This window comes from Choloepus didactylus, chromosome 24, assembly GCF_015220235.1.
Source record: "Choloepus didactylus isolate mChoDid1 chromosome 24, mChoDid1.pri, whole genome shotgun sequence".
In the NCBI taxonomy this organism is placed as follows: Eukaryota; Metazoa; Chordata; class Mammalia; order Pilosa; family Megalonychidae; genus Choloepus; species Choloepus didactylus.
The window spans coordinates 18,682,414-18,708,715 of NC_051330.1; the positions used below are offsets into that span (position 1 = coordinate 18,682,414).

The 26,302-nt window shown below is 40.1% G+C and overlaps 1 pseudogene; it reads right to left on the bottom strand.

The window, feature by feature from the left end:
* Nucleotides 1-23,823: 23,823 nt before the first annotated feature.
* Nucleotides 23,824-24,378, bottom strand: LOC119520101 (annotated as a pseudogene).
* Between the last annotated feature and the right edge of the window lie 1,924 nt (nucleotides 24,379-26,302).

Sequence of the window (26,302 nt, forward strand, 5' to 3'; positions counted from 1 at the left end):
TATTGTATGTTTGTTTTCTTTTTAACTTTTTTTTTCATACAGTTGATTTGAAAAAAGAAGGGAAAGTTAAAAAAAAAAAAAAAAAGAAAAAAGACAAACAAGGAAAAAAAAAAAAAAGATGTAGTGCCCCCTTGAGGAGCCTGTGGAGAATGCAGGGGTATTCGCCTACCCCACCTCCATGGTTGCTAACATGACCACAGACATAGGGGACTGGTGGTTTGATGGGTTGAGCCCTCTACCATAAGTTTTACCCTTGGGAAGACGGTTGCTGCAAAGGAGAGGCTAGGCCTCCCTGTATTTGTGCCTAAGAGTCTCCTCCTGAATGCCTCTTTGTTGCTCAGATGTGGCCCTCTCTCTCTGGCTAAGCCAACTTGAAAGGTGAAATCACTGCCCTCCCCCCTACGTGGGATCAGACACCCAGGGAAGTGAATCTCCCTGGCAACGTGGAATATGACTCCCGGGGAGGAATGTAGACCCGGCATCGTGGGATGGAGAACATCTTCTTGACCAAAAGGGGGATGTGAAAGGAAATGAAATAAGCTTCAGTGGCAGAGAGATTCCAAAACGAGCCGAGAGATCACTCTGGTGGGCACTCTTATGCACACTTTAGACAACCTTTTTTAGGTTCTAAAGAATTGGGGTAGCTGGTGGTGGATACCTGAAACTATCAAACTACAACCCAGAACCCATGAATCTCGAAGACAGTTGTATAAAAATGTAGCTTATGAGGGGTGACAGTGGGATTGGGAATGCCATAAGGACCAAACTCCACTTTGTCTAGTTTATGGATGGATGTGTAGAAAAGTAGGGGAAGCAAACAAACAGACAAAGATACCTAGTGTTCTTTTTTACTTCAATTGCTCTTTTTCACTCTAATTATTATTCTTGTTATTTTTGTGTGTGTGCTAATGAAGGTGTCAGGGATTGTTTTAGGTGATGAATGTACAACTATGTAATGGTACTGTAAACAATCGAAAGTACAATTTGTTTTGTATGACTGCGTGGTATGTGAATATATCTCAATAAAATGATGATTAAAAAAAAAAAAAAAAGAAAAGAAGGAAGGAGGGAAGGAATGAAGAGAAAGAAAAGAAGTAAATGCAGGTGATGTAAAATTATAGTGGGATGAGTTATTAATACAGGTTTCTGGTTGAGGGGAGGAGAACCATTCAAAGTCAGTTTTCAATTTAGATTTCTTCACACCATCAAAGCAGCAAACCCTGATGTGATAGAATTCTTGGATATTAATCTTATATTTGTTTGTTTTCTGTCTGGCTTTCCAAGTTGCAATATTATTTTGCTGGCTATGGATTTGTTGAGTTAAATCTAATTTCTGTCAAAAATTAAAACCCAGTTAACACTGTCTTAATTTCAATAAAATGTTTAACCCAAGAAAATAGGATTAGCATAGAGAAAAATGGAATAAGGTATTATTAAACTTTATTTTGTTGGTCATCACAATAACAATAAGATACTCAGAAACTGAACACCTCTCTATCTCCAACACCACCTGTTTTGTACAAGCCCCTCAACCTCGCAACCTCAGAATGGGAGTAGTTTTATGTCCTCATTTCCAGTAGGTCCCTCTATAACCTGCTTTTGTCAGAGAATGATCAAGTGCAAATATAATTGGTGGTGTAATGTCACTTCTGTATTCACATAATTTATGGTTTTCTTCTAACCCATGGTAAAATTTAAATAGTCCCCATGAAAAACAGTATTCCTCAATGAAATCTGCCTTTTCCACTTTCACTCATTACCTTCTCATAGCCACCTAATCTGTTCCCCTGGTGCAGACCTCATTCTGCACTCTCCTCTGCTCATCACAAACCTCCATGTCCCTCCACAGCACAGTTTGGTGGTGAGAGGCAATAATATTTTAACCTACATTTTGTTTTCAACTTGCTGAATTTCTTTTACTGAAGCAGTGCCAACAGAAGGCACTCAAGCAATGGATGAATAATTGGAACCTAGAATTAATTACAGTTCTGTCTATAGATGTGCAAACCACTGAAAGAATAAAAATATGAGAAAGTGATTCCACTAATTTCTCAGTGAGTTTTTTTCAAATGATGATACCTATTAAGAAAATCAGTGGAGACAAAGGAAGCAACATTTCCTCTTAGAATCAAGTGACTTGATAAATTTTAATTCAAGTACATAGGAGAGCAATAACAGAGTTAAGCCCTTCAGCTCCACTGTTTCTGAAAAATAGACATCTCTAAAACCAGCATATGCAGGAATTTTCAGTGGAATCATCATGCTGTATAATTTCTTTTCCAATGAAAGTTTACAATCTCCTCAGGAGAGATCCTCAGAAGACAGCTGGAACCCCCAAGTCCCATAATTGGAGTGACACCAGAAAGTCATTATTTTTTAGAAGACAACTCCTTTTAGATTTAAAAGTAAGCTCAGAAATGAAATGCTGGTTAAAAATCATTTTAAAAAAAGAGTGAAAAATAAAGGCTAAAGAGATCAAAGTATTCACTGGTGCTGAAATTATTCAGTTCAACAAGGGTTGAATTGCATGGGTGAGAATATTATGTTTTATTTTCTTCAGTTTTAAGTGTTCCAAAAAAGAATTGTGATTTTTAATACTCTTGTTATGTTATAACATCATGGTTCAGAATTTTATCTAATGAATATTAGATGGTGTAAATGAGTTGTAAATTAGTATTTGGATCACTAAACTGAACATTTATTCAAGGTTAAAATGAAATCACAATAATTAAGGAAATATAATTAAGAAACAATAAATGAATAAACAAAAATAAAAGTGTTATTTAATGCACAGTTTTTTTAGCAATCAAAGTATTATTGGCAAGTAACTGAGAATCATTAAGGATGCTATCTTTGAGTTAATTTTCATTTAAAATTTTATTACTCACACACTAAAAGAAACAGTGAGTATGGATAAGTTAGAAATTTGTATGTTTATGGCCACAAACATTATCATTAAACACTCAGGGGCTATGAGTAATTTTGTTTTATGAAGAATTCACAATATTCTTTAACCAAAACAGCAGCAGAGATAAATCAAATCAAATGTTATCCTTATAAACATTCATAAATTGGTCATAAATATTGACCTATTTAATAAGATATACATCCCAATCCTTATGTTTTTACCTTTAACAAAATATAAAAAATAGTTTCCTCTACTAATTGTATTTATTTTATAAAACTTCTCTCATATATCCAACAGTCAAAATTTACTCTTTGATCTTTCCACCGCCCATAATCATGGAGATAAAATGAGCATAATATCTAAAAGAAGTTGTTAAAGGGAAGGGTGTGGGATGGGAAATGTAAAGCACATTCCTAAATTTTTACTAAATTCAAGTGAGATTAAAGAAAGAACATGTACAAATAGGCATTTCATTAGGGTTCTCTAGGGAAACAGAATCAACAGGAGATATCTGTAAATATAAGATTTTATAGAAGTGTCTCACACATGACTCCAAATTCCATAGGGTAGGCAGCAAACTGGCAACTCCAATGAAGGTGTTCATTAAACTTTTCAGGAAATGCTTCACTGGCTAGCAGGAGAGGTGAAGATCCTTTCTCTCTCTTCCTTAAAAGCCTTCAACTGGGGGAGAAACTAAGAATGGCGGCTAGGTGAGACAGGGCAAAAATACACCTCCGTGAAAAACACTAGATAAAAACCAGAAGGTGACCCAGAATACTGATTACAATGAAGCACCAACTGGACAAGGTCTTCTAGTTCCACAGAGTCCATATACTTGGTGAAACCAGGAGTCTGCATTCTGAAACGAGTGAGTAAGCTGGCTGGAACACCCGCAGCTGCATGGTGGTCTGGAAAAGCCAGGGTTTGGTGTTTGGAGACCGACGGGCTCTTTAAAAAAAAAAAAGGGAAAAACCCAGGAGCAGCTGCAGCAGCAATAGTGGGAACCACACAGTAAAACACAGCAAGAGGGGGCTGGGCCAGCCTCTCGGTGTCTGGCCTGGAAGATAACCTGCTGCAGATACCCTTGGGGCTGGGGGAACAGAGGAGAGAGCCGGAAGCAGAAAGAAACCCTGCGGCTAGCAGCTGGCTCCCCAGAGGGCTGGATAAACTCCTGCCTGGGTCCGTGTCCACAGCCTAGAGCCCAGCCAGTTGTCCCAGAGCTGGGAAGGAGGAACTGTGTGAGGAAGGGGTATGGAGATGCCCCATTTGGCCATCTTTGCATCAGGCTTAAAGCGCCCCAGTATGGCCCGGCAGCCGGGGGCTTCCCTTGAGGGATGGCACACACTGGTGATGTAGCATGGCATTCCCTTGGCAGAGGTCTTGGAGGATCATGGCTTGGCAGGGGAACCTGCTTGGAGAACCCAGGGATGCTATGCCAAGTCCGGTGGTTTGTGGGACAGTGAGAGAGAGGGTCTGGGGCTGAAATGAAATGAAGGCTTAGACTCTTGTGGTGGCCCTGAATCCCTGGGAACCTGGGGGATTTGAATATTAAAACTGTCCTTCCTCCCTGGCCACCCATACACACACCCCACATTCAGGGCAGACAGCTCTAGCAACACACCCAAACTGAGTTCTCCAACTGAACCCCACAAGAATCATTTCCCCACACACCATGGGGACAAGGTGGAGAACTGACTTGAGGGGTATAGGTGACTCACAGACGCCATCTGCTGGGTAGTTAGAGAAAGTGTATTCCACCAAACTGTGTTTCTGAAAAATTAGATACGTGTTTTTCTTTACAACTTGAAAGAACCCTATCAAGCAAAGAAAATGCCAAGAGGCCAAAAACAACAGAAAATCTTAATGCATATGATAAAACCAGATGATATGGAGAACCCAAATCCAAACACACAAATCAAGATATCAGAAGAGACAAAGTACCTCGCACAATTAACCAAAGAACTACAATCAAGGAATGAAAACATGGCAAAGGATTTAAAGGACATCAAGAGGACCATGGCCCAGGATATAAGTGCCATAAAGAAGACCCTAGAAGAGCATAAAGAAGACAATGCAAGAGTAAATAAAAAAATAGAAGATCTTATGGAAATAAAAGAAACTGTTGACCATATTAAAAAGACCCTGGATATTCACAATACAAGACTAGAGGAAGCTGAACAATGTCTCAGTGTCTTAGAAGTCCACAGAACAGAAAATGAAAGAACAACTGAAAGAATGGAGAAAAAAACTGAAAAATTGAAATGGATCTCCGGGATATGATAGATAAAACATCCAAATTTAAGACTCATTGGTGTCCCAGAAGGGGAAGAGAAGGGTAAAGGTCTTGAAAGAGTATTCAAAGAAATTGTTGGGGAAAACTTCCCAAACCTTCTGCACAGTATAAATACACAAAGCATAAATGCCCAGTGAACTCCAAATAGAATAAATCCAAATAAACCCACTCCATGACATATTCTGATCAGACTGTCAAATACGGAAGAGAAGGAGCAAGTTCTGAAAGCAGCAAGAGAAAAGCAATTCACCACATACAAAGGAAACAACATAAGACTAAGTTGTGACTACTCAGCAGCCACCATGGAGGTGAGAAGGCTGTGGCATGACATATTTAAAATTCTGAGAGAGAAAAATTTCCAACCAAGAATACTTTATCCAGCAAAACTCTCCTTCAAATTTGAGGGACAGCTTAAATTTTTCACAGACAAACAAATGCTGATTGACTTTGCTAATAAAAGACCTGCCCTACTTTAGATTCTAAAGGGAGCCTGTGCCGGTTTGAGTGTATTGTGTCCCCCAAATGCCATTATCTTTGTGGTCTTGTGTGGGGCAGAAGTTTTGGTGTTGGTTAGATTTGCTTGGAGTGTGCCCCACCCAGCTGTGGGAAATAATTTTGATGAGATGTTCCCATGGAGGCTTGGCCCCACCCATTCGGGGTGGGCCTTGATCGGTGGAGCTATATAAATGAGCTGACTCAAAGAGGAAAGAGAGTGCAGCTGGGAGTGATGTTTTGAAGAGAAGCAAGCTTGCTGGAGAGGAACGTCCTGGGAGAAAGCCGTTTTGAGGCCGGAGCTTTGGAGCAGATGCCAGCTGCCTTCCTAGCTAACAGAGGTTTTCCGGAGGCCATTGGCCATCCTCCGGTGAGGGTACCCGATTGCTGATGTGTTGCCTTGGATGCTTTGTGGCCTTAAGACTGTAACTGTGTAGCGAAATAAATCCCCGTTTTATAAAAGCCAATCCATCTCTGGTGTTTTGCGTTCTGCAGCATTAGCAAACTAGGACAGATTTTGGTACCGAGAGTGGGGTGCTTTTGCTGCTGAGTTTGCAAATACCAAACATGCTGGAACGGCTTTTTAAATGGATAAGGGGAAGACTCTGGAAGAATTGTGAGGAGCTTGATAGAAAAGGCCTAAACTGCTTTAAAGAGACTGTTTGTGGAAATATGGACTCTAAAGATACTTCTGATGAGGCCTTGAATAGAAATGGTGAATGTGTTGTTGTAAACTGGAAGAAAGGCGATCCTTGTTTTAAACTGGCAGAGAATTTGGCAAAATTGAGTCCTGGTATCAGATGGAAGGAAGAATCTGGAAGCAACAACTTGGAATACTTAGCTGAGGAGATCTCCAGACTACGTGTGGAGGACGTATCCTGGCTTCTCCTTGCAGCTTATAGTAAAATGCGAGCAGAGAGAGATAAACTTAGAACTGAACTCTTGGGTTCAAAGAAACCAGAAGTTGATGGCTTGGAAAATTACGGGCTTCCAGTGGGTAGAATCCCAGAAGCTACAGCCCAACCTGAGGACAAGCCAAGATTGGATAAGGAGTTAAGCAGAAAGGATTTGTGGAAACTCCTATTGTCTGATGGCTTTGACCCCTGCATGCTTCATGCAAAGCCAACAGAATTTTTGCGAGATCTTTATAGACAGAGCCATTGCCGGTCTGGACTGGAGGAGACAGACAAGGAAAAAATTAAAGGAAAAATCTCTTCAAAGACAGAGCCATGGAGGTTGAGGTCTGGAGTCAAGAGGTTTAGGGCTGGGAGAGCGGAGCAGCCCACATGCATGGAAAGGGTGAGTTTGCCCTGGAGGTCGAGGGCGGGCTTTCCGCCTCGATGCTCTGGAAGAGTTTTGCCACCTCAGGTCCCAAAGAGGTTGGAGCACATTCCCAGGGAATTGGGGAGAGCCTGGCTGCCACCACACTGTTCTGAAGGGGTTGAGCGTGTGACCCGGAGATGGAAGGGAATCCGGGAGCTGCCCCGATGTTTGAGGAGGGTGGGGCCGAGAAGGTGGTCTCCCCAATGTGTGGAAATGTTGGAGCACTCACCTAAGTGTTTGGAGAGGAACGGGCTGCAGAAAAGGCCCTTGGGAAGGGTTAGGCTCCCACTCTCTCAAGCCCCAAGGATGCAACATTGTTCTGTAAATGACTCTCGGACTTTGAAATCTAATGGACTTTGTCCTGCAGGTTTTAGGAACTGTTTTGCTCCTGTTAACCCTGTTTTCCTTACTGTTTCTCCTTATGGCAATGGAAATGTTTATCCTATGAATGTCTCTCCTTTGTATATTGGAAGCACATAACTTGTTCTAGGTTCACAGATCCACAGCTAGAGGGGAATTATGCCTTAGAACTGACCAAGCCTAAACTTATTTTGATGGGATTTTGTACTTAACTTTTGTTACTGAAATGATTTAAGTTTTTGTGATAAATGAATGTATTTTGTATTTGGAAAGATAATGCCATTTTGGGTTCCAGGGGGTGGAATGTGCCGGTTTGAGTGTATTGTGTCCCCCAAATGCCATTATCTTTGTGGTCTTGTGTGGGGCAGAAGTTTTGGTGTTGGTTAGATTTGCTTGGAGTGTGCCCCACCCAGCTGTGGGAAATAATTTTGATGAGATGTTCCCATGGAGGCTTGGCCCCACCCATTCGGGGTGGGCCTTGATCGGTGGAGCTATATAAATGAGCTGACTCAAAGAGGAAAGAGAGTGCAGCTGGGAGTGATGTTTTGAAGAGAAGCAAGCTTGCTGGAGAGGAACGTCCTGGGAGAAAGCCGTTTTGAGGCCGGAGCTTTGGAGCAGATGCCAGCTGCCTTCCTAGCTAACAGAGGTTTTCCGGAGGCCATTGGCCATCCTCCGGTGAGGGTACCCGATTGCTGATGTGTTGCCTTGGACGCTTTGTGGCCTTAAGACTGTAACTGTGTAGCGAAATAAATCCCCGTTTTATAAAAGCCAATCCATCTCTGGTGTTTTGCATTCTGCAGCATTAGCAAACTAGGACAGAGCCCTATGAACAGACAAACAAAGAAAGGAGAAAGAGATATAGAGAATTTTAACAGACATATATAGTACCTTACATCCCAAATCACCAGGACACTCATTTTTCTCCAGTGATCATGGATCTTTTTTCCAGAAGGGACCATAAGCTGGGACATAAAACAAGCCTCAAGAAATTCAAAAAAAAAAAATTGAATATACTCAAAGCACTTCCTCCAACCACAATGGAATACAAATAGAAGTCAATAATTTTTGAACTGTAACTCCACTATTTACTTCCTACATGATATAAAATACACAAACTCTAATGACAAATCAGTGGTTTTGAACTCAATGTAAAATATGTAATTTTAGACAACTATATAAACGTGGGGGGATGGAGGAGTATAGGAGCATAGTTTATGTGTCCTATTGAAGTGAAGGTGGTATCAAAGAAAAACAAGATTGATACGGATTTAAGAGGTTAATTTTAAGCCCCACAGTAAACACAAAGAAATTTTCAGACAATATAACCATAGAGATGAAAAGTAGAGTTTGGGTTAAGAGAAATGGGGGAAGGGGCAATGGGGAGTTAAGAAATGAGTGTAGGGTTGCTGTTTGAGGTGAAGGGAAATTTCTAGTAATGGATGATGAGAAAGAGCATTACAACATTCTAAATGTGATTAATCCCACTAATGGAAAGCTAGGGAGGGGGTAGAATGGGAAGATTTAGGTTGTACATATGTCTCCACAATTAAAAAAAAAGACAGTCTAAATAGATGACAATTGAATGCTAAGAATGAACTTGGATGGGATTGGAGGATAGAGGACAGGTGGCTCAAAGGGACACAGTTGAGACATAAGGAAAAGGAAATATAGAATGTAAGCTTTGTATCATTGTTGAATCTCTTATACTTCTTAGCTGTGCTTAATGGAATTACATAAAAGAATGTTCTTGTTTGTGGGAAGTGTATATGTGAATTATAGTGTATGTTCAAGGATGTGTGCAGCTAGCTTTCATATGTTCAGAAGACAGAGCAATAGATGATGGATGATAGATAGGGAGGGAAAGAAATAGTGATGTGACAGCATGTTAAAGTTGGTGGATTGAGCTATCAGGGGAGGGGAGTCAGGGTATGATGGAATTCTGTGTATGGGGTTAGTATTGTTTTTGCAACTGTTCCTAGAACTTTGAATTTATTTCTAAATAAAAAAAAGCCTTCAACTGATTATATTAAATCCAGCTGATTGAATTTGCTCATTGCAGCCCTTCATTGATGTAATCAGTCACAGGTGATCAACTGACAGTAATTGATGGAAATGGAGGCCAAATATCTTAGCTCATGTATTGTAGGCTTTTGATAGCTACACTAACCAGGTGTGTCCTATATAACTTTATATATAAGATGATAAATGATTAAAAAATTTGGGTATTGTGAAAGAGCACAATGAGCAGTCATTAGAGAAATCTGTTACTGAAATTTCTAAATGAGACAACAGCTCTAAACTGGACATGTTTGAGAGAGAAGTAAGACTAAACATTTTACACAGTAGATGAAGAACATTAGTGAGAGTTCAGTATTATTATGATAATTTTCTACTGTTCAAATTCTTGGAAGCTGTGTAAAAGCTGAGATTGAGTTAGTCATGAAACAGAATGTATGGACAGCAAGACAAGGGCATAATTGAGCATTTGTTAGTTTCCAACCAAAGAGGGTTGGAAAGGTATTGCTAAGGGCAATAGAAAATATTCAGCCATTCCACATCTTTAGAGAATATATTTGGCCAATATTATGACAAGTTCATCTGAATTGAAACACAGTTGATTCAATAAAATTAATTGAAAAAGGAAATGATTGATGATCAATTAACTGAAATGATGTAAATTGGAGTAATTTTGTGGTTAATTAATTGGAAAATGTGATATTTATGATGTTTAATTCTACTCTCCAAAGTATTATAGATAATGACTGCATTAATGACAAATCTCACAGATATGATTGAATTTACATGCATGGGATTTCCTGCCAATCAAAAATGTACATTTTGCATTCATTGCTCTTCTCATTCATTTACTTGTGGGCCCTATGGAGAATGTCCTCTCTATCCTGATCACAACTTTGGACCAACATACCCACACTGCCCCCCATCTACTTCTTCCTGAAGAATTTCTCCTTCCTGGATTTCTGACTTATTTCAATCACAATTCCCAAATCTATTTTCAACATTTTGACCCAAGCACAATAATTCCATCTCCTTCCATCACCAAGTATTTTTTGGTAATTTTTTGGCTGCTGCAAGGCTTTTCCTCCTCATGGTGATGTTCTTTGATGACTATCTCTGCCATCCTCTGCATTATTAAGTCACAATGAACATGGGCATTTGTATGCAGATGGTAGCTGTGTCTTGGCAGTGTGTTGGTTGAACTACTGTGAGGCATACAGCTGCTAACTTCTCTTTATATTTCTGTGGGTCAAATATGGTTCATCACTTCTGTGACATCCCCCAGTTGTTAACTATTTCTTGTTCAGAAAACTTAATGAGAGAAATTGTGCCCATCTTCATTACTGTGGTTTTGGATTTCTACTATTTTATTTCAATTGTTATTTCTTGTCTACAACTTCTCTACAGTGAAGTTTCCATCAACAGAAGGCCAGTCAGTAGCCTATTCCATATGCTTTCCACACCTGGTAGTCATTATATTATTTCTCTCTACTGCCTTCACCGCTTATCTAAAGCAAATTTCAGCATCCCCCTCTACTTCTGACCTTTTAATTTCTGTGTTCTACACTGTGGTAACCTCAACCTTGAATTCTTATTATTGAGTGGAATTCATAATTAGAATTCTAACTTTTTAAAATATGATGTAAGGAAACATGTTTCCTTGGAAATCAGTGCCACTTATTACCAACCTTTACTAAAATATACAAAAGAAACAAACAAACAAAAAAACTACCCCTAATCTCTACTGTCTTATCTCACCACCAGTTCAAATAACTAAAATCTTGTAGACACTTGGACATATTAATAGTATTCATTCTCTGTATTAAATCACTTATATAAACATACTGTGGGAATGACAGTTCAAAATTGAATGTGGTGATCTCACCCGCAAAATTTTACTTATTAGAGCTGTCTTTCATTCTATATAATCATTTAGGGTTTTCAGTCACATGAAAAATGGGAAATTCATTTTGAATATTTTTTTCCAGAGAAAGATAGCATAATCCCAAGGAAATAGAGGATCTGTGATTTATGTCTGATATTGAAGTGGATGTTAATTTGGGTGATGCTTAATATTTTTTAATTCAGTTTTATCAAGATATTTTCACATACCATACAATCATCCATGGCATACAATCAACTGTTCACAATACCGTCATATACTTGTGAATTCATCACCCCAATCAATTTTTGAACATTTTCCTTACACTAGAAAGAATAAAAATGAGAATAAAAAATAAAAGTATAAAAGAACATACAAATCATCCCCAACAACCCATGCTATTTTTCATTTAGCTTTTGTCCCCAGTTTTCTACTCATCCATTCATACACTGGATAAAGGGAGTGTGAGCCACAAGGCTTCACAATCACACTGTCACCCCTTGTAAGCTAGGTTGTTGTAAAATTGTCTTCAAGAATCAAGGCTACTCTGTTGCAGTTTGATAGATTCAGATATTTACTTCTAGCTATTCCAATACACTGAAACCTAAAAAGGGATATCTATATAGTGCATAACAATGTCCAGCAGACTGACCTCTTGACTCTGTTTGAAACCTCTCAGCCCCTGAAACTTTATTTTGTTTCATTTCACTTCCCTCTGTTGGTCAAGAAGATTTTCTCAATCCTAAAATGCTGGGTCCAGGCTTATCCCTGGGAGTCATATCCTGTGTTTCCAGGGATATTTACACCTCTGGGAGTCAGCCAATTCACCTGCTGAGTTGGCTTAGCTAGAGAGAGAAGCCCCTGGGTGATATTTAATTTTTGTTACAATATGACTATGCTCTCTTGATGCCCTATTTAAAATATAAAAACTACAAATAAAAATTAAGATCTCATATTTTATTTTTTAAATATAACTACTACTATTTTATATACTTATTTTCATTATGTCAGTTTTTGATGATTCTTTTTAAGCTTCTATGATGGTTAGGTTCATGTATCAATTGGCTAGGTGATAGCACCCAGGTTTTTGATGAAGGAAGCTCTGGCCTAACCATTATTGCAAGGACATTTATGGCTGGTTAATAAACCAGAAGGCTGGTTTATTAAATCATAAGTCAATTGAACGTATCTGTGAATGATAACATCAATGAAGGGCATGTCTTTCACAATGAGAGACTGCAATCAGCTGGATTTAATCACATCAGTTGAAGACATTTAAACAAGACACATAGAGGACCTTCACTTCTTTGGCTGACCAGTGAAGAATTCCTGAGGAGTTCATCAAAGTTGTCAGTTTTCTGCCTGAGCATTTCATCAAACATCTTCACTGGAGTTGCCAGTCTGCTGCCTGCCTTATGGAATTTGGACTCAAGCATATCACAGTTGCATGAGACACTTTTATAAATCTTATATTTATAGATATCTCTTGTTGATTCTGTTTCCCTAAAGAATCCTAACTAATAAAAAAGCTACACAGTCTAGAAAATATAGATCCTACAACAAATGAACACCTCTTCCCTTGGTCTCACATGGAAGTTGAAGTTTTAACACACAGTCAGTTTCAACCTAACTAATAAAACTTGGTACTGGGAGAGTTTCTTGAGAAATAGAATCTTAAAATGGGCTTTTACAGTTGGTTTTCTACTCTGATTAGATTCAAAGGCACTGATGACTCCATTTCCAATAATCAAGATGGTGCTGACAGTCCATGACATGAGTTGCCAATGGAGATACACAAAATATCACTGTTTGATTCTCCTAATCATGCTCTTGTATGAAGCAAGGCTCTGGGTGACAGTTTTTTTAAAAAATTCAGTTTTATTGAGATATATTCACGCACCATACAATAATCCATGATGCACAATCAACTGTTCACGGTACCATCACATAGTTGTGCATTCATCATCTCAATCTACTCTTGAACATTCTCCCCACACCAGAAAGAATCAGAACAAGAAAAAAAATAAAAGTAAAAAGGAGCAGCCAAACCATCCCCCCACCCCACTCTTCATCTAGTTTTTGTCCCCCTTTATCCACTCATCCATCCACACACTGGACAAAGGGATTGTGATCCACAAGGTCCTCACACTCACACTGTCATCCCTGCAATCCACATTGCCATACAATAATTCTCAAGAGTCATGGCTACTGGGCTGGAGTTTGGCAGCTTTAAGCATCCACCCCTAGCCACTCCAATACACCAAACCCCAAAAAGTGCCATCTACACAGTGCACAAGAAAGTCCACCAGAGTGACCCCTTGACTCCACTCAAAATGTCCCAGCCACTGAAGACCTACTCCATTTCATTTTGCATCCCCCTCTTGGCAAAGAAGATGCCCCCAATCTCATGATATCAGGTCTAGATTCATCCCCAGAAGTCATATCTGGCATTGCCAGGGAGATTTACACCCCTGGGAGTCAGGTCCCATGTAGGGGGGAGGGCAGTGAGATCACCTGCCAAGGTGGCTTAGTTAGAGATAGAGGGCCACATCTGAACAACAAAGAGGCACTCATTGTATAGACAATAACATGCAGGTCTAGCCTCTCCTCCACAGCAACAAGCCTCACAGGGGTAAGCCCCAAGACAGAGAGCTCAGAATGTCAAGTCTTCAGTCCTCAGTGCCTGTGAGAACATCAGCACCAATCCAGGTGATTAAGTCCAACACCTCTGCATCCTCCCCCAGCTCCCCAGGGGGGCCCCAAACATACATTTCCATTCTCTGCCCAAATCACCTTGGGATATGCTACAACTTCACTCCAACCTACACAGACCCACCACATCTCACTTCCCACACAAAGTTCCATGCAATCGTGATGCCTGAACAAACTGAATGTAAAAGCTAAACAGTCTAGAAAATATAGATCCTACAACAAATGAACACCTCTTCCCTTGGCCTCACATGGAGTTGAAGTTTTAACACACAGTCAGTTTCAACCTTTGCCCTTTGGCCCAATTTGCCCTAGTCCTAACCAGATCTGCTTCATTCATATCTCTAAGTGAAGTTTGGACTCTTTTACAGCATCTTTTTTTAACAGTTGTTGTATGTGTTAATACTGACATTCATATCCGCCAAGCTCTAGCTCTGAGTTTCAGGTGTCACACAGACACCCAATGTTCCAGAGAACAATCACATTATACACCAAGGGATCAACATCTCAGAGTTTGGAGACAGCCATTACAATTCAGGAATAGATTTGGCTGCTGTAAGAGCTTACAATTTAGGGATCATTACAATAATAATTTCCCTGTTAGGTTGTGCTCTAAGATTCAATTCTAAGTTTACATATTATAGTTAGTCCACATCAGTGAAGCATTATAGTGCTTGCCTTTGTTTCTGGCTATTTCACTCCAGGATCCATTCACCTCCTTGCATGTCTCACAACTTCACTCCTTCTCATAGTTGCTCAATATTCCATTGCATGCATATACCACAGTTCACCATTCTGTTCCTTGGTCAGTGTACCCTTAGGCCACCTCCACCCACTGCAAATCATGAATACTGACTCCATAAACACCAGTGTGCAAATGTCCATTCATGTCTCTGCTCTCAGATCTTCCAAGTTCATACACCATAATGAGGCTGCAGGACTTTAGGACCCCACACACTTAGCTTCTTGTGGAACCACCACAGTGACCTCCAGAAAGGCTACACCATTCTGCCTCATCAACATAAATAGGCACATCCCTCTCTCCATGTTTTCTTCAGCACTTTTACCCATGTTTATATTTTTCCTACAATTTTATAGAGATATATTCACATGCCATGCAATTATCCACACTGTACATTCAGTTCTTCAAGTATCATCATATTGTTGTATGTTTATCACCACAGACAGCACTTGAACATATTGATCACTACGAAAAAGGTTTTTTTTTGGTGAATAATAAAAAGAAAAATTAAGTGTTATAGATTACAATAAATTAGTAAGACAGAAACAACACCTCTACCAAAAATCCCCTATCCCTCCTTTATATCCCCCTCTCATACACATTTAACTTTGGTATATTGCCTTTGTTACATTTAGTGGAAGCATATTACAATGTTACTGTTGTGGGTGACAGTGTTTTGGACACATTAACAGAGATTTGCAGAGTTAAGAAGTCTAATGATGTTGCCTGGTTGCTCTTAGATATGCTGGATAAAGTTATAAGAGAAAGGGACCATCTAAAGGCTTCAAATTTAAAACTTAAGCACCATATGACAGATGTAAAGGTTTCCATGTGTGCCTTGAAAGAAAATCTTATTTCCTGTGGCTGCAGACTTGAGATTTCTGAAAACCAGACCCAAAGTCTCATTGTGCGAGTAGCAGATTTACAACATAAACTAAAATCTCAATCTTGCAGGGTGTCTTACGCTAAAGTAAAGGCATTGATTGGAAAAGAATGGGATCCTGAAACTTGGGATGGGGATATACGGATTGATAATAATGGCAGTGAGGACATTGGAACCCTGGATTCTGCTAAGTTTTTGTTAGATATACCTGTAGTGGTCTGTCCTGAGGAAACAGCCCCCCCAATTTCAGTCCAGTTTTCTTACCTCCAGCCTGCCCTAAGGAGCCTGGCATCCAAACTTCACCTAAAGAGATTAATGCTTAAGTGCCTGCTAAGCCTGTAATCACCTCCCCTGAGGAAGCACCCCTCACTCCTCTGGAGAGATTAATCCTGTTTCATGAGTTGAAACTGCAACAGAATGTCCTGAGGTAAATGGCTTGAAGGATACTTCAAATTATTTTCATGATCCACCCCCATCACCAGTCCTTGATTCAAGACTTATAACTAGACTAAAGTCCCAACAGACCCCACAGGGTGAGGTGCAAAGTGTGACCCATGAGGAAGTATGCTATACTCCAAAAGAACTGTGAGTTTTCCAACTCATACAGACAGAAATCAAAGGAATATGTGTGGGAATGTATATTAAGGGTTTGGGATAATGGTGGAAGGAATGTAATGTTGGATCAACCTGAATTTTCTGATTTGGGCTCACCAAGCAGAGATTCTGCATTCAATGTTGTAGCTCAAGGGGTTAGAAAGGGCATTAACAGTTTACTTGGATGGCTGGTTGAAATGTGGATCAAAAGGTGGCTGGCATTACCTGAGGCCAAAATGCCAGAACTGCCCTGGTATAATGTAGAGGAGGGGATTCAAAGGCTTAGAGAGATTGGAATGTCAGAGTGGATTTATCATGGAAGACCTGCTCACAGACCCCTGGAATGTCCAGAGGACACACCTTTTACCAGGACTGTGAGGAATAAATTTGTGAGACTAGCTTCATCATCCCTGTAGAGCTTTGTAGTCATCCTTCTCTCTAGGTCATATATTACTGTGGGAACTGCTGTCACTGAGCTGAAATCCTTAAACACAATGGGAATAATATGATCCCAAGTTTGCAGAAGCCATTTCACAGCACTTAATCATCAAAGACAAGGTGGGTATGGCTACCATAATGGAAAACAGGCTCAAGACAGCAGTCAAAATAATCTCACTCTCAGAGACTTATGGCATTGGTTGGTAGATCATAAAGTATCTAGCAGTAAAATTAATGGGCAGTCTACTAAACTCTTGTTTGTGGTGTATAAGCAGAAGAATTCTAGGCCAAGTGAACAAAAGTTTACCTTGAATTACAAAAACAGAGCATCATGGCCCCTTAATCAATTTCCAGACTTGAGACAGCTTAGAGATGCAGAGCCCCTTGAATGAGGGAAAGGCTGTGTATACTCAGGGAAGGACCCTGTTGCACTACCAAAAATGTATACTTTTAATGTTCTTCCCAGTCTTCCCCAGGGGGACCTATGGACTTTTACCAGGGTAACTGTGCATTGCAGAAAAGGGAAATGTTCAGATATTTGGGGATTATTAGACACTGGTTCAGAAGTGACATTAATTCCAGGAGACCCAAAACATCACTCTAGTCCACCAGTCAGAGGTGGGATTTATGGAGGTCATGTGATCAATGGAGTTTTAGCTCAGGTCCATCTCACAGTGGGTCCAGTGGGTCCCTTGACCCATTCTATGGTTATTTCTCCAGTTCCAGAATGCATAATTGTAATAGACATAATTGTAATTGGCATAGGCAGAATCATCACATTGGTTCCCTGACTTGTGGAGTGAGGGTTATTATGGTGGGAAAGGCCAAGTGGAAGCTGTTAGACCTGCCTCTCCCAAGCCAAATAGTATACCAGAAGAAATACCAGATTCCCGGAAGGATTGCAGAGATTAATGCCACTCCTAAGGGCTTGAAGGATGCAGGGGTGGTGATTCCCACCACATCCCCATTCAACTCTCCTATTTGGCCTGTGCAGAAAACAGATGGGTCTTGGAGGATGACAGTTGTGCTGGTTTGAATGTATTGTGTCCCCCAAATGCCATTATCTTTGTGGTCTTGTGGGGCAGAAGTTTGGGTGCTGGTTGGATTTGCTTGGAGTGTGCCCCACCCAGCTGTGGGTGATGATTTTGATGAGATGTTCCCATGGAGGCGTGGCCCCACCCATTCAGGGTGGGCCTTGATCAGTGGAGCTATATAAATGAGCTGACTCAGAGAGAGGAAACTAAGAGAGTGCAGCTGTGAGTGATGTTTTGAAGAGGAGCAAGCTTGCTGGAAAGGAACGTCCTGGGAGAAAGCTGTTTTGAGGCCGGAGCTTTGGAGCGGACGCTGGCTGCCTTCCTAGCTAGCAGAGGTTTTCCAGATGCCATTGGCCATCCTCCGGTGAAGGTACCTGATTGCTTGGACACTTTATGGCCTTGGGACTGTAACTGTGTAGCCAAATAACCCCCCTTTTTATAAAAACCAATCCTTCTCTGGTGTTTTGCATTCTGCAGCATTAGCAAACTAAGACAACAGTGGATTATCATAAGCTTAGTCAGGTGGTGACTGCAATTGCAGCTGCTGTTCCAGATGTGGTATCATTGCTTGAGCAAATCAACACATCTCCTGGTACCTGGCATGCAGCTATTGATCTGGCAAATGTTTTTTTTCTCAATAACTTTTAGTAAGAACCACCAGAAACAGTTTGCATTCTGCTGGTAAAGCCAGCAGGCTACATTCACTGTGCTACCTCAGGGGTATATCAACTCTCCAGTCCTGTGTCTTAATATTGTCCACAAGGATCTTGATTGTTTCTCCCTCCCACAAGACATCACACTGGTCCATTATATTTATGATATCATGTTGATTGGACCTAGTGAACAAGAAGTAGCAACTAATCTAGATTTGTTGGTATGGTATTTGCATGGCAGAGGATGGGAGATAAATGCAACAAAAATACAGAGTCCTTCCACCTCAGTAAAATTTCTAGGTGTCCAGTGGTGTGGGGCATGTTGAGATATCCCTTCTAAGGTGAACGATAAGATGTTGCATCTGGCCCCTTCTATGACCAAAAAAGAGGCACAATTCTTAGTTGGCCTCTTTGGAGTTTGGAGACAACGTATTCCTCATTTGGGTGTGCTACTCCAGCTCATTTACTGAGTGACCAGGAAAGCTTCTAGTTTTGAGTGACAACTAGAAAAAGATGAGGTTCTGTGACAAGTGCAGGCTGTTGTGCAAGATGCTTTGCCACTTGGACCATATGATCCAGCTGACCCAATGGTGCTGGAAGTGTCAGTGGCAAATAGAGATGCTGTTTGGAGACTTTGACAGGCTCCTATAGGAGAATCACAATATAGGCCCTTAGGATTTTGGAGTAAACATTTACCATCCTCTGCAGATAGCTACTCTCCATTTGAGAAACAGCTGTTAGCCTGCTATTGGGCCTTACTAGAGACAGAAAATTAACCATGGGCCACCAAGTTACCATGAGATCTGAGTTACATATCATTAGCTGGGTGTTGTCCAACCCACTAAGCCATACAGTTGAGCATGCACAGCAGCACTCCATCATAAAATGGAAATGGTATATATGAGATAAAGCTCAAGTGGGTCTGAAGGCACAAGTGAGTTACATGAGGAAGTGACCCAAATTCCCATGATCCTCACTCCTGCTGCCTTTCCTTCTCTTTCCCAGCCCACAGCTATGGCATCTTGGGGAGTTCCTTACAATCAGTTGACAAAGGAAGAGAAAACTTGGGCCTGGTTTACAGATGGTTCTGCATGATATGTGGGCATCACTGGACAGTGGACAGCTCCAACACTGCAGCCCCTTTCTTGGATGTCCCTGTAGGACGGTGGTGAGGAGAAATCCTCCCTGTGGGCAAAACTTCAAAAAGTGCAACCGGTTGATCACTTTGCTTGGAAGGAGAACTGGCCTGAGGTGCATTTGTATAGTGATTCATGGGCTGTTGCTAATGATTTGGCTGGATGGTCAGGGACTTGGAAGGAATATGATTGGAAGATAGGTGACAAAGAAGTCTGGGAAAGAGGTATGTGGATAGACCTTTCTGAGTGGGCATAAAACATGAAGATATTTGTGTCTCATGTGAATGCTCACCAGAAGGTGACTTCAGCAGAAGATTTTAATAAACAAGTGGATAAAATGACCTGTTTGCTGGATACCAATCAGCCTCTTTTCCCCAGCCACTCCTGTCATTGCCCAATAGGCTCATGAAAAAGTGCTCATGGTGGTAGAGATGGAGGTTATGCATGGGCTCAGCAACATGGACTTCCACTCACCAAGGCTGACCACTGCTGTTTGCCCAATCTGCCAGCAGCAGTGACTCACCTCAGTCCCTGATATGGCAAAATTCCCCAAGGTAATCAACCTGCTACCTGGTGGCAGATTGATTACATTGGACCATTTCCATCATGGAAAGGGCAGTGATTTGTTCTTACTGGAATGGACATATACTGCAGATACGGGTTTGCCTTCCCTGCAAAAAATGCTTCTGCCAAAACTACCATCTGTGAACTTACAGAATGCCTTATCTACAAACATGGTATTCCACACTGTGTTGCTTCTGACCAAGGAACGCACTACATGGCAAATGAAGTGAGGGGATGAGCACATGCTCATGGAATTCTGTGGTCTTACCATGTTCCCCATCATCCAGAGGCAGCTGGGTTGATAGAATGGTGGCATGACCTGTTGAAGACTCAACTACAGTGCCAACTAGGTGGCAATACCCTGCAGGGCTGGGGCAGTGTTCTCCAGGAAGCTATGTAGTCTCTGAATCAGCGTCCACTCTATGGTGCTGTTTCTCTCATAGCCAGGATTCATGGGTCTAGGAATCAAGGGGTTGTAAAAGGAGTGGCACCACTCACTATCACTCCTAGTGATCCACCATAAAAATTTTTGCTTCATGTCCCTGCAAGCTTAATCTCTGCTAGTCTATAAGTCTTTGTCCCAAAAGGAGGAGTGTTTCCACCAGGAAACACAAGAATTCCATTGAACTGGAAGTTAAGATTGCCACCTGGACACTTTTAGCTTCTTATGCCTCTGAATCAACAGGCAAGCAAGGGGATTACTGTAATGCCTGGGGTGATTGTTCCTGTCTATCAAGGGGAAATAGCACTGCAACTACACAATGGAGGTAAAGAAGAGTTTTCTGGAATACAGGAGATCCTCTAGGGTGTCCGTTAGTAATTCCATGCCCTGTGATTAAAGTCAATGGAAAACTGCAACAATCCAATCCAGGCAGGACTACCAATGGCCAAGAAATTTCAAGAATGAAGGTGTGGGTCACCCCACCAGGCAAAGAACCACAGACAGCTGAAGTGCTTGCTGAGAGTAAAGGGAATGTGGAATGGGCAGTGGAAGAATGTAGTGATAAATATGAACCATGGCCACATGACCAGTTACAGAAATGAAGACTATGATGGCATGAATATTTCCTCCTTGTTTTGTTATATGTTTGTATTTGTCTGTAAATAAAATATCTTTGCTTTCTTCTCTGTCTTATTCCCTTATCATACGACATAAGCTGTATTGTTCACTTTGCAGTATTTAAGTTAAAGGAAATCAATTTTAAGAGTTAATGTCAACCAAGGACTTGTACCCTATTCTGGAGAGATTTTGTGCATTTCTGGTTGTATGCAGGATAACACAATATTGTTAGGTGAACTATATATCTGTTATTGTTCTACTTAGAGATAAAGTATGGTTTAAGGCAATGTGTATAACTGCCAAGTTGACAAGGGGTGGACTATTATGGTTAGGTTCATGTGTCACCTTGGCTAGGTGATGGTACCCAGGTGGCTGGTCAAGAAAGCACTGGCCTAACCATTACTGCAAGGACATTTATGGCAGGTTAATAAACCAGAAAGTTGCTTTATTAAATAATCAGTCAGTTGGCTGCACCTGTGGCTGATTACATCAATGAAGGGCATATTTTCCACAATGAGAGACTGCAATCAGCTGGATTTAATCCAATCAGTTGAAGACTTTTAAGTGAGACAGATAGAGGACCTTCACTTCTTTGGCTGACCAGTGAAGCATTTCCTGAGGAGTTCATTGAGCATGTTCACCAGGGTTGCCAGTTTGCTGCCTGAGGAGTTCATCAAACATCTTCATTGGAGTTGCCAGTCTGCTGCCTGCCCTATGAAATTTGGACTCCTGCATACCCACAGTTGTGTGAGACACTTTTATAAATCTTATATTTATAGATATCTCCTGTTGATTCTGTTTCCCTAGGGAACCCTAGCTAATAGAGCTCCAAAATTTTCTTTTGATTACTGATTATTTTTTTTCTACTAGATATTTCACAGTTTCCACATTCTATCTTCCACTATTATATATGCACTATATTCTTGTATGGCTATCTATTCCTATTAGCATTCATATTATAGAGGTCTATTTTTTGTCTCAAGTTTGGTTTAATTTTACTGCTTTTCTTTCATGTTCACACACTGTTATTTTTATAACATGGAAATCCTTTCATCTTTTTTTACTTTTTGCTTTTAATTCAATTCTCTGATATTAATGTTGTTCACCCTGAGTTTGGAGTGGGAGGATGCTGTAACTACTGGAAAGCTTGCCTGTGTTCTGAAATCTTCAAAATAGAGCAGGAATTTTACCATTGCCATTGTTGTCCAAAAAGTTGCATGATATTTTTTTATCATGTTTATTCAGAATTCACATTATGTGTATTTTGTCTGCAATTCATTGCCTGAAAACAGCAGCCCTTTCACATCCTTGCAGTGCTCTCTGAGAGCAGCTTTTTTAGAAAGAACATGCTGGACAGAAGTTTGCAATTAAACATGGACTTCTTAAAAATTTTATTTTATTTAACTTTATAAGTACTAGTATTTATTCAAACTGCTCACATAAATCTAATGCATCTAAAAAGGAAACAAACTCTTTCTAGCAGTGCCAGCACAGTTGGCATGGCCTAGCCAAAGATCTTCCACTACAGTCTGCAAAAATTGAAACGTAGTTAAACCATTAACTAGATGCCTCTATTCCTAAGACCAGAAGAGATTTTCAAAATCACTTTGATTTTTAAAACCAAATATCATTCACAGCAGGGAAGACCACTTAGTTGACTTCTGATAACTGAGTTATGTAATTACTGAACATAATTTATAATAAATGGTTAATGGCATAATGCAGACCTTGGGATAGAAGTTCTTCAGGAATAATGTAAGTACCACCTGTTGAAGAGTCACCTGGATATCCCCAGGGAAGTTACATGCTAAATACCACCTCCATTGCTTATTCCTCACCCTGGTAATCAGGCCTGAGAGCTGAGAGGATAATGTTCAAACTTGCCCCAGGATTCTGTAGGAAATTAGCAAAGGAGGTATTGTGAGGTACTAATATTTGAGACAATCTAAATACTAAACACGATGATGACAACTTGAGTACTAGAGCATATCTATATTGCCTTCAAATTATTAAAGTTATTTTATATGTCTAGCCTTTTTTCATAGGATGGTTGTGAGATTAAATGAGGTAATGTGACAGACAAGCCCAGTGTTTTAGTATCGAGTAAACAATATTCCCTTCCTCCTTCTCCCCAGCCTAAAACAAATGAAGTATTTTTTGAACTTTGCAAGTATTTTATAAGTGAAAAGAAATAATTTTTTTATTATCATCCTTGTCAGCATGATTCTCAATTGCTCCCAAGAGGACAATTTCTCTTGTAAAGCAAACACTTTTTACTATTAGAAGTACACATGAGGTTTCAGGTTTGTTCAGTGTTTTCCTTACTTTTAATTGGGAATAGTTATTTCTAAAGAATGAAATGCCAGAAGATATCCACAACAAAACATGTTAAATGTTTTTTTGAAAATAATGATTTAAAGGAAGTCTTGAAAAGGTGTCTTATTTAGAAGACAGATGAAGAGAAATGAAGCATCTGAAGGGAAGTGTTCTAATTATTACTTTAAAAAATAAAGTTACAGAATTACTTTCAAGGGCATAAGATAAAGCACTACTTTAAAACCAGAATTACTGAACAGTTAGCTGAAATAGGAAAAGGAAATGAACTTAAGAATAATTTGAACTGGGACAATGATCCATCAGTCCTCAATGCTTCTGTTACATGATTATCTTGAATCAAATTGTTTCCTTTTTTTCTCTATGTCTTAATTGAAATCACAAAGAAGTATTCTCATAGAACTAAGTAATAGTTATGATTCTGTTAGGATTCAAAATTTCAATCCAGTAGCCATCAGGATCTTGAATAAATGCCAGACCTTTCATTTTACCATCATCAGGTTTCTTCACAAATTTGACTCCCAGTTCTTCAAATCTTTTACAAGCACCATGTACATCAGGAGCAGCAATTCCAATGTGACCAAATCCTTGAGGGTCTGAATTGCCATTGTGGTAACTCTGAGTTGCATCATCTTCAGTACCCCAATTGTGCTTCAGCTCAAGTGTAGCTTTTCTGGAGAATACCTATGCTGCTTTTTCATCTTTATCTTTGGGGATGTAATTTTTCTCCTCATAAGCCAAGAAATAGAGTGAAAATTTCATAGTGGGAGAATCTAATTTTTGAAGTAGCATCATTCCAAGAATTCTAGTATAAAAATTTAATGATTTCTTAGGATCTTTAATTTGCAGCATGGTTTGCTGCAATAGAAAATCTTTGGTGCTGGGATCCACATCAGAGCAGCAATTGAGGACAACCTTGCTGGTAAGGCCGCCGGATGCGGGCCATGGTTCTGCCATAGCCACACTGCGGTACCTCAAAGCAGGTGTGGGAAACAAGAAGCTACTTACATCCCCCCTGACCCTTCTGATCTATTTTTAAATTAAATTTTATCGAGCTATATTCACAAACCATACAATCATCCAAGGTGTACAATCAATTGTTCACAATACCATTACATAGTTGTGCATTCATCACCACAATTTTGGAACATTTTCATTACCACACACAAAAAAATAAGAATAAAACTTAAAGTAAAAAGGAACACACAAAATATCTCATACCCATCCCTCACTATACTTCATTTACTTTTTGTCCTCATTTTTCTACTCATCTGTCCATACAGTGAATAAAGGGAGGGTAAGCCATAAGGTTTTCACAATCACATGGTCACACAGTGTAAGCTATATAGTTATACAATCATCTTCAAGAATCAAGGCCTCTGGGTGGCAGTTCAACAGCTTTGGGTATTTCCCTCCAGCTATTACACTAAAAACTAAAAATGGATATCTATATAACATATAAGAATAACCTCCAGAATGACCTCTTAACTCCATTTGAAATCTCTCAGCCAATGAAACTTTATTTTGTTTCATTTCTCTTCACACTTTTGGTCCAACAAGGCTTTCTCAATCCCACAATGTCAGGGCCAAGCTCACTTCTGGGAGTCATGGTCCATGTTGCCAGGGAGATTTACCTCCCTGAGAGTCATGTCCCATGTACGAGGGAAGGCAGTGAGTTTACCTGCCAAGTGGGTTTAAAGAGATAGAGGACACATGTGAGGAACAAAAGAGGTTCTTTGGGGGTGTGACTCTTAGGCACAAATTTAAGTAGGCTGCTTAGCATCCCTTTTGCAGTAACAAATGTCATAAGGACAAGGCCCATTGCTGAGGACTTAGTTTTCTAAATTGGTAGTTCCCAAAGCTTGAGAGAATACCAGTAATTCCCCAGGTGTGGATGTTAATATTTCCACATTTTCCCCCAGTCCCTCAAGGGGGATATTCAAATAAACTTTTATTCTCTGCCCAAATTACTCTGGGATGTATTGGGGCTTCACACTAACTTGTACAAAGCAAGCAGATTTCACTCCCTATTAAAAGTTCCATATAATTATGGTGTTTGAATAAACTGACCATACCAAGTTAAAGTATATAGTGTATTACAAAAACTATAGATTTTACACCAAATAAACATCCCTTCCTTTGGTCTCACACCAAAGTTGAAGTTTCAAAACACTATCACTATTGTCCTTTACCCTTTAGTCTGATTTACCTTAGTCCTAACCAATCCATTTCATTCATAACACTAATTGAAATCTGATCTCTTTTTCAGACTTTTTAACATTTGCTGTTTGGGGTAATGCTGACATTCATAGCTGCCAAACTCTGGCTCTGGGTCCCAGGTGTTACAAAGATACCCAAAGTTCCAGGGACCAACCAAGTTATATACAAAGAGCCCAGCATCTCAGAATTTAGAGATAGCTGTTACAACTCAGGAATAGATGTAACTGCTGTAAGAGTTTACAATCTAGGAACCTTTACAATAAGCCTTCCCCTGAAAAACTATGCTGTCATTCAATTCTCAGAGGGTGAACATTATAGTTGGTCCATATTAGGGAGGCATTATAATGTTTATCTTTTCATTTCTGGTTTATTTCACTCAATATACTGTCCTCAATGTCCACTCACTTAATTGCATGCCTCTCAGCTTCATTCCTTTATATGTATACACCAAAGTTTGCCACTCCATTCATCAGTAGATGTACCCTTGGGCCACTTCCATCCATTGTGATTCGTGAATACTGCCACCACAAACCCCACAGTGTAAATGTCAATTCATGTCCCTCTTTTCATTTCTTCTACGTACAAATCCAGTAACAGGGTCATAGGACCATATGGCAACCCCTGCTTAGCTTCCTGTGGAACTACCATACCACTCTTCAGA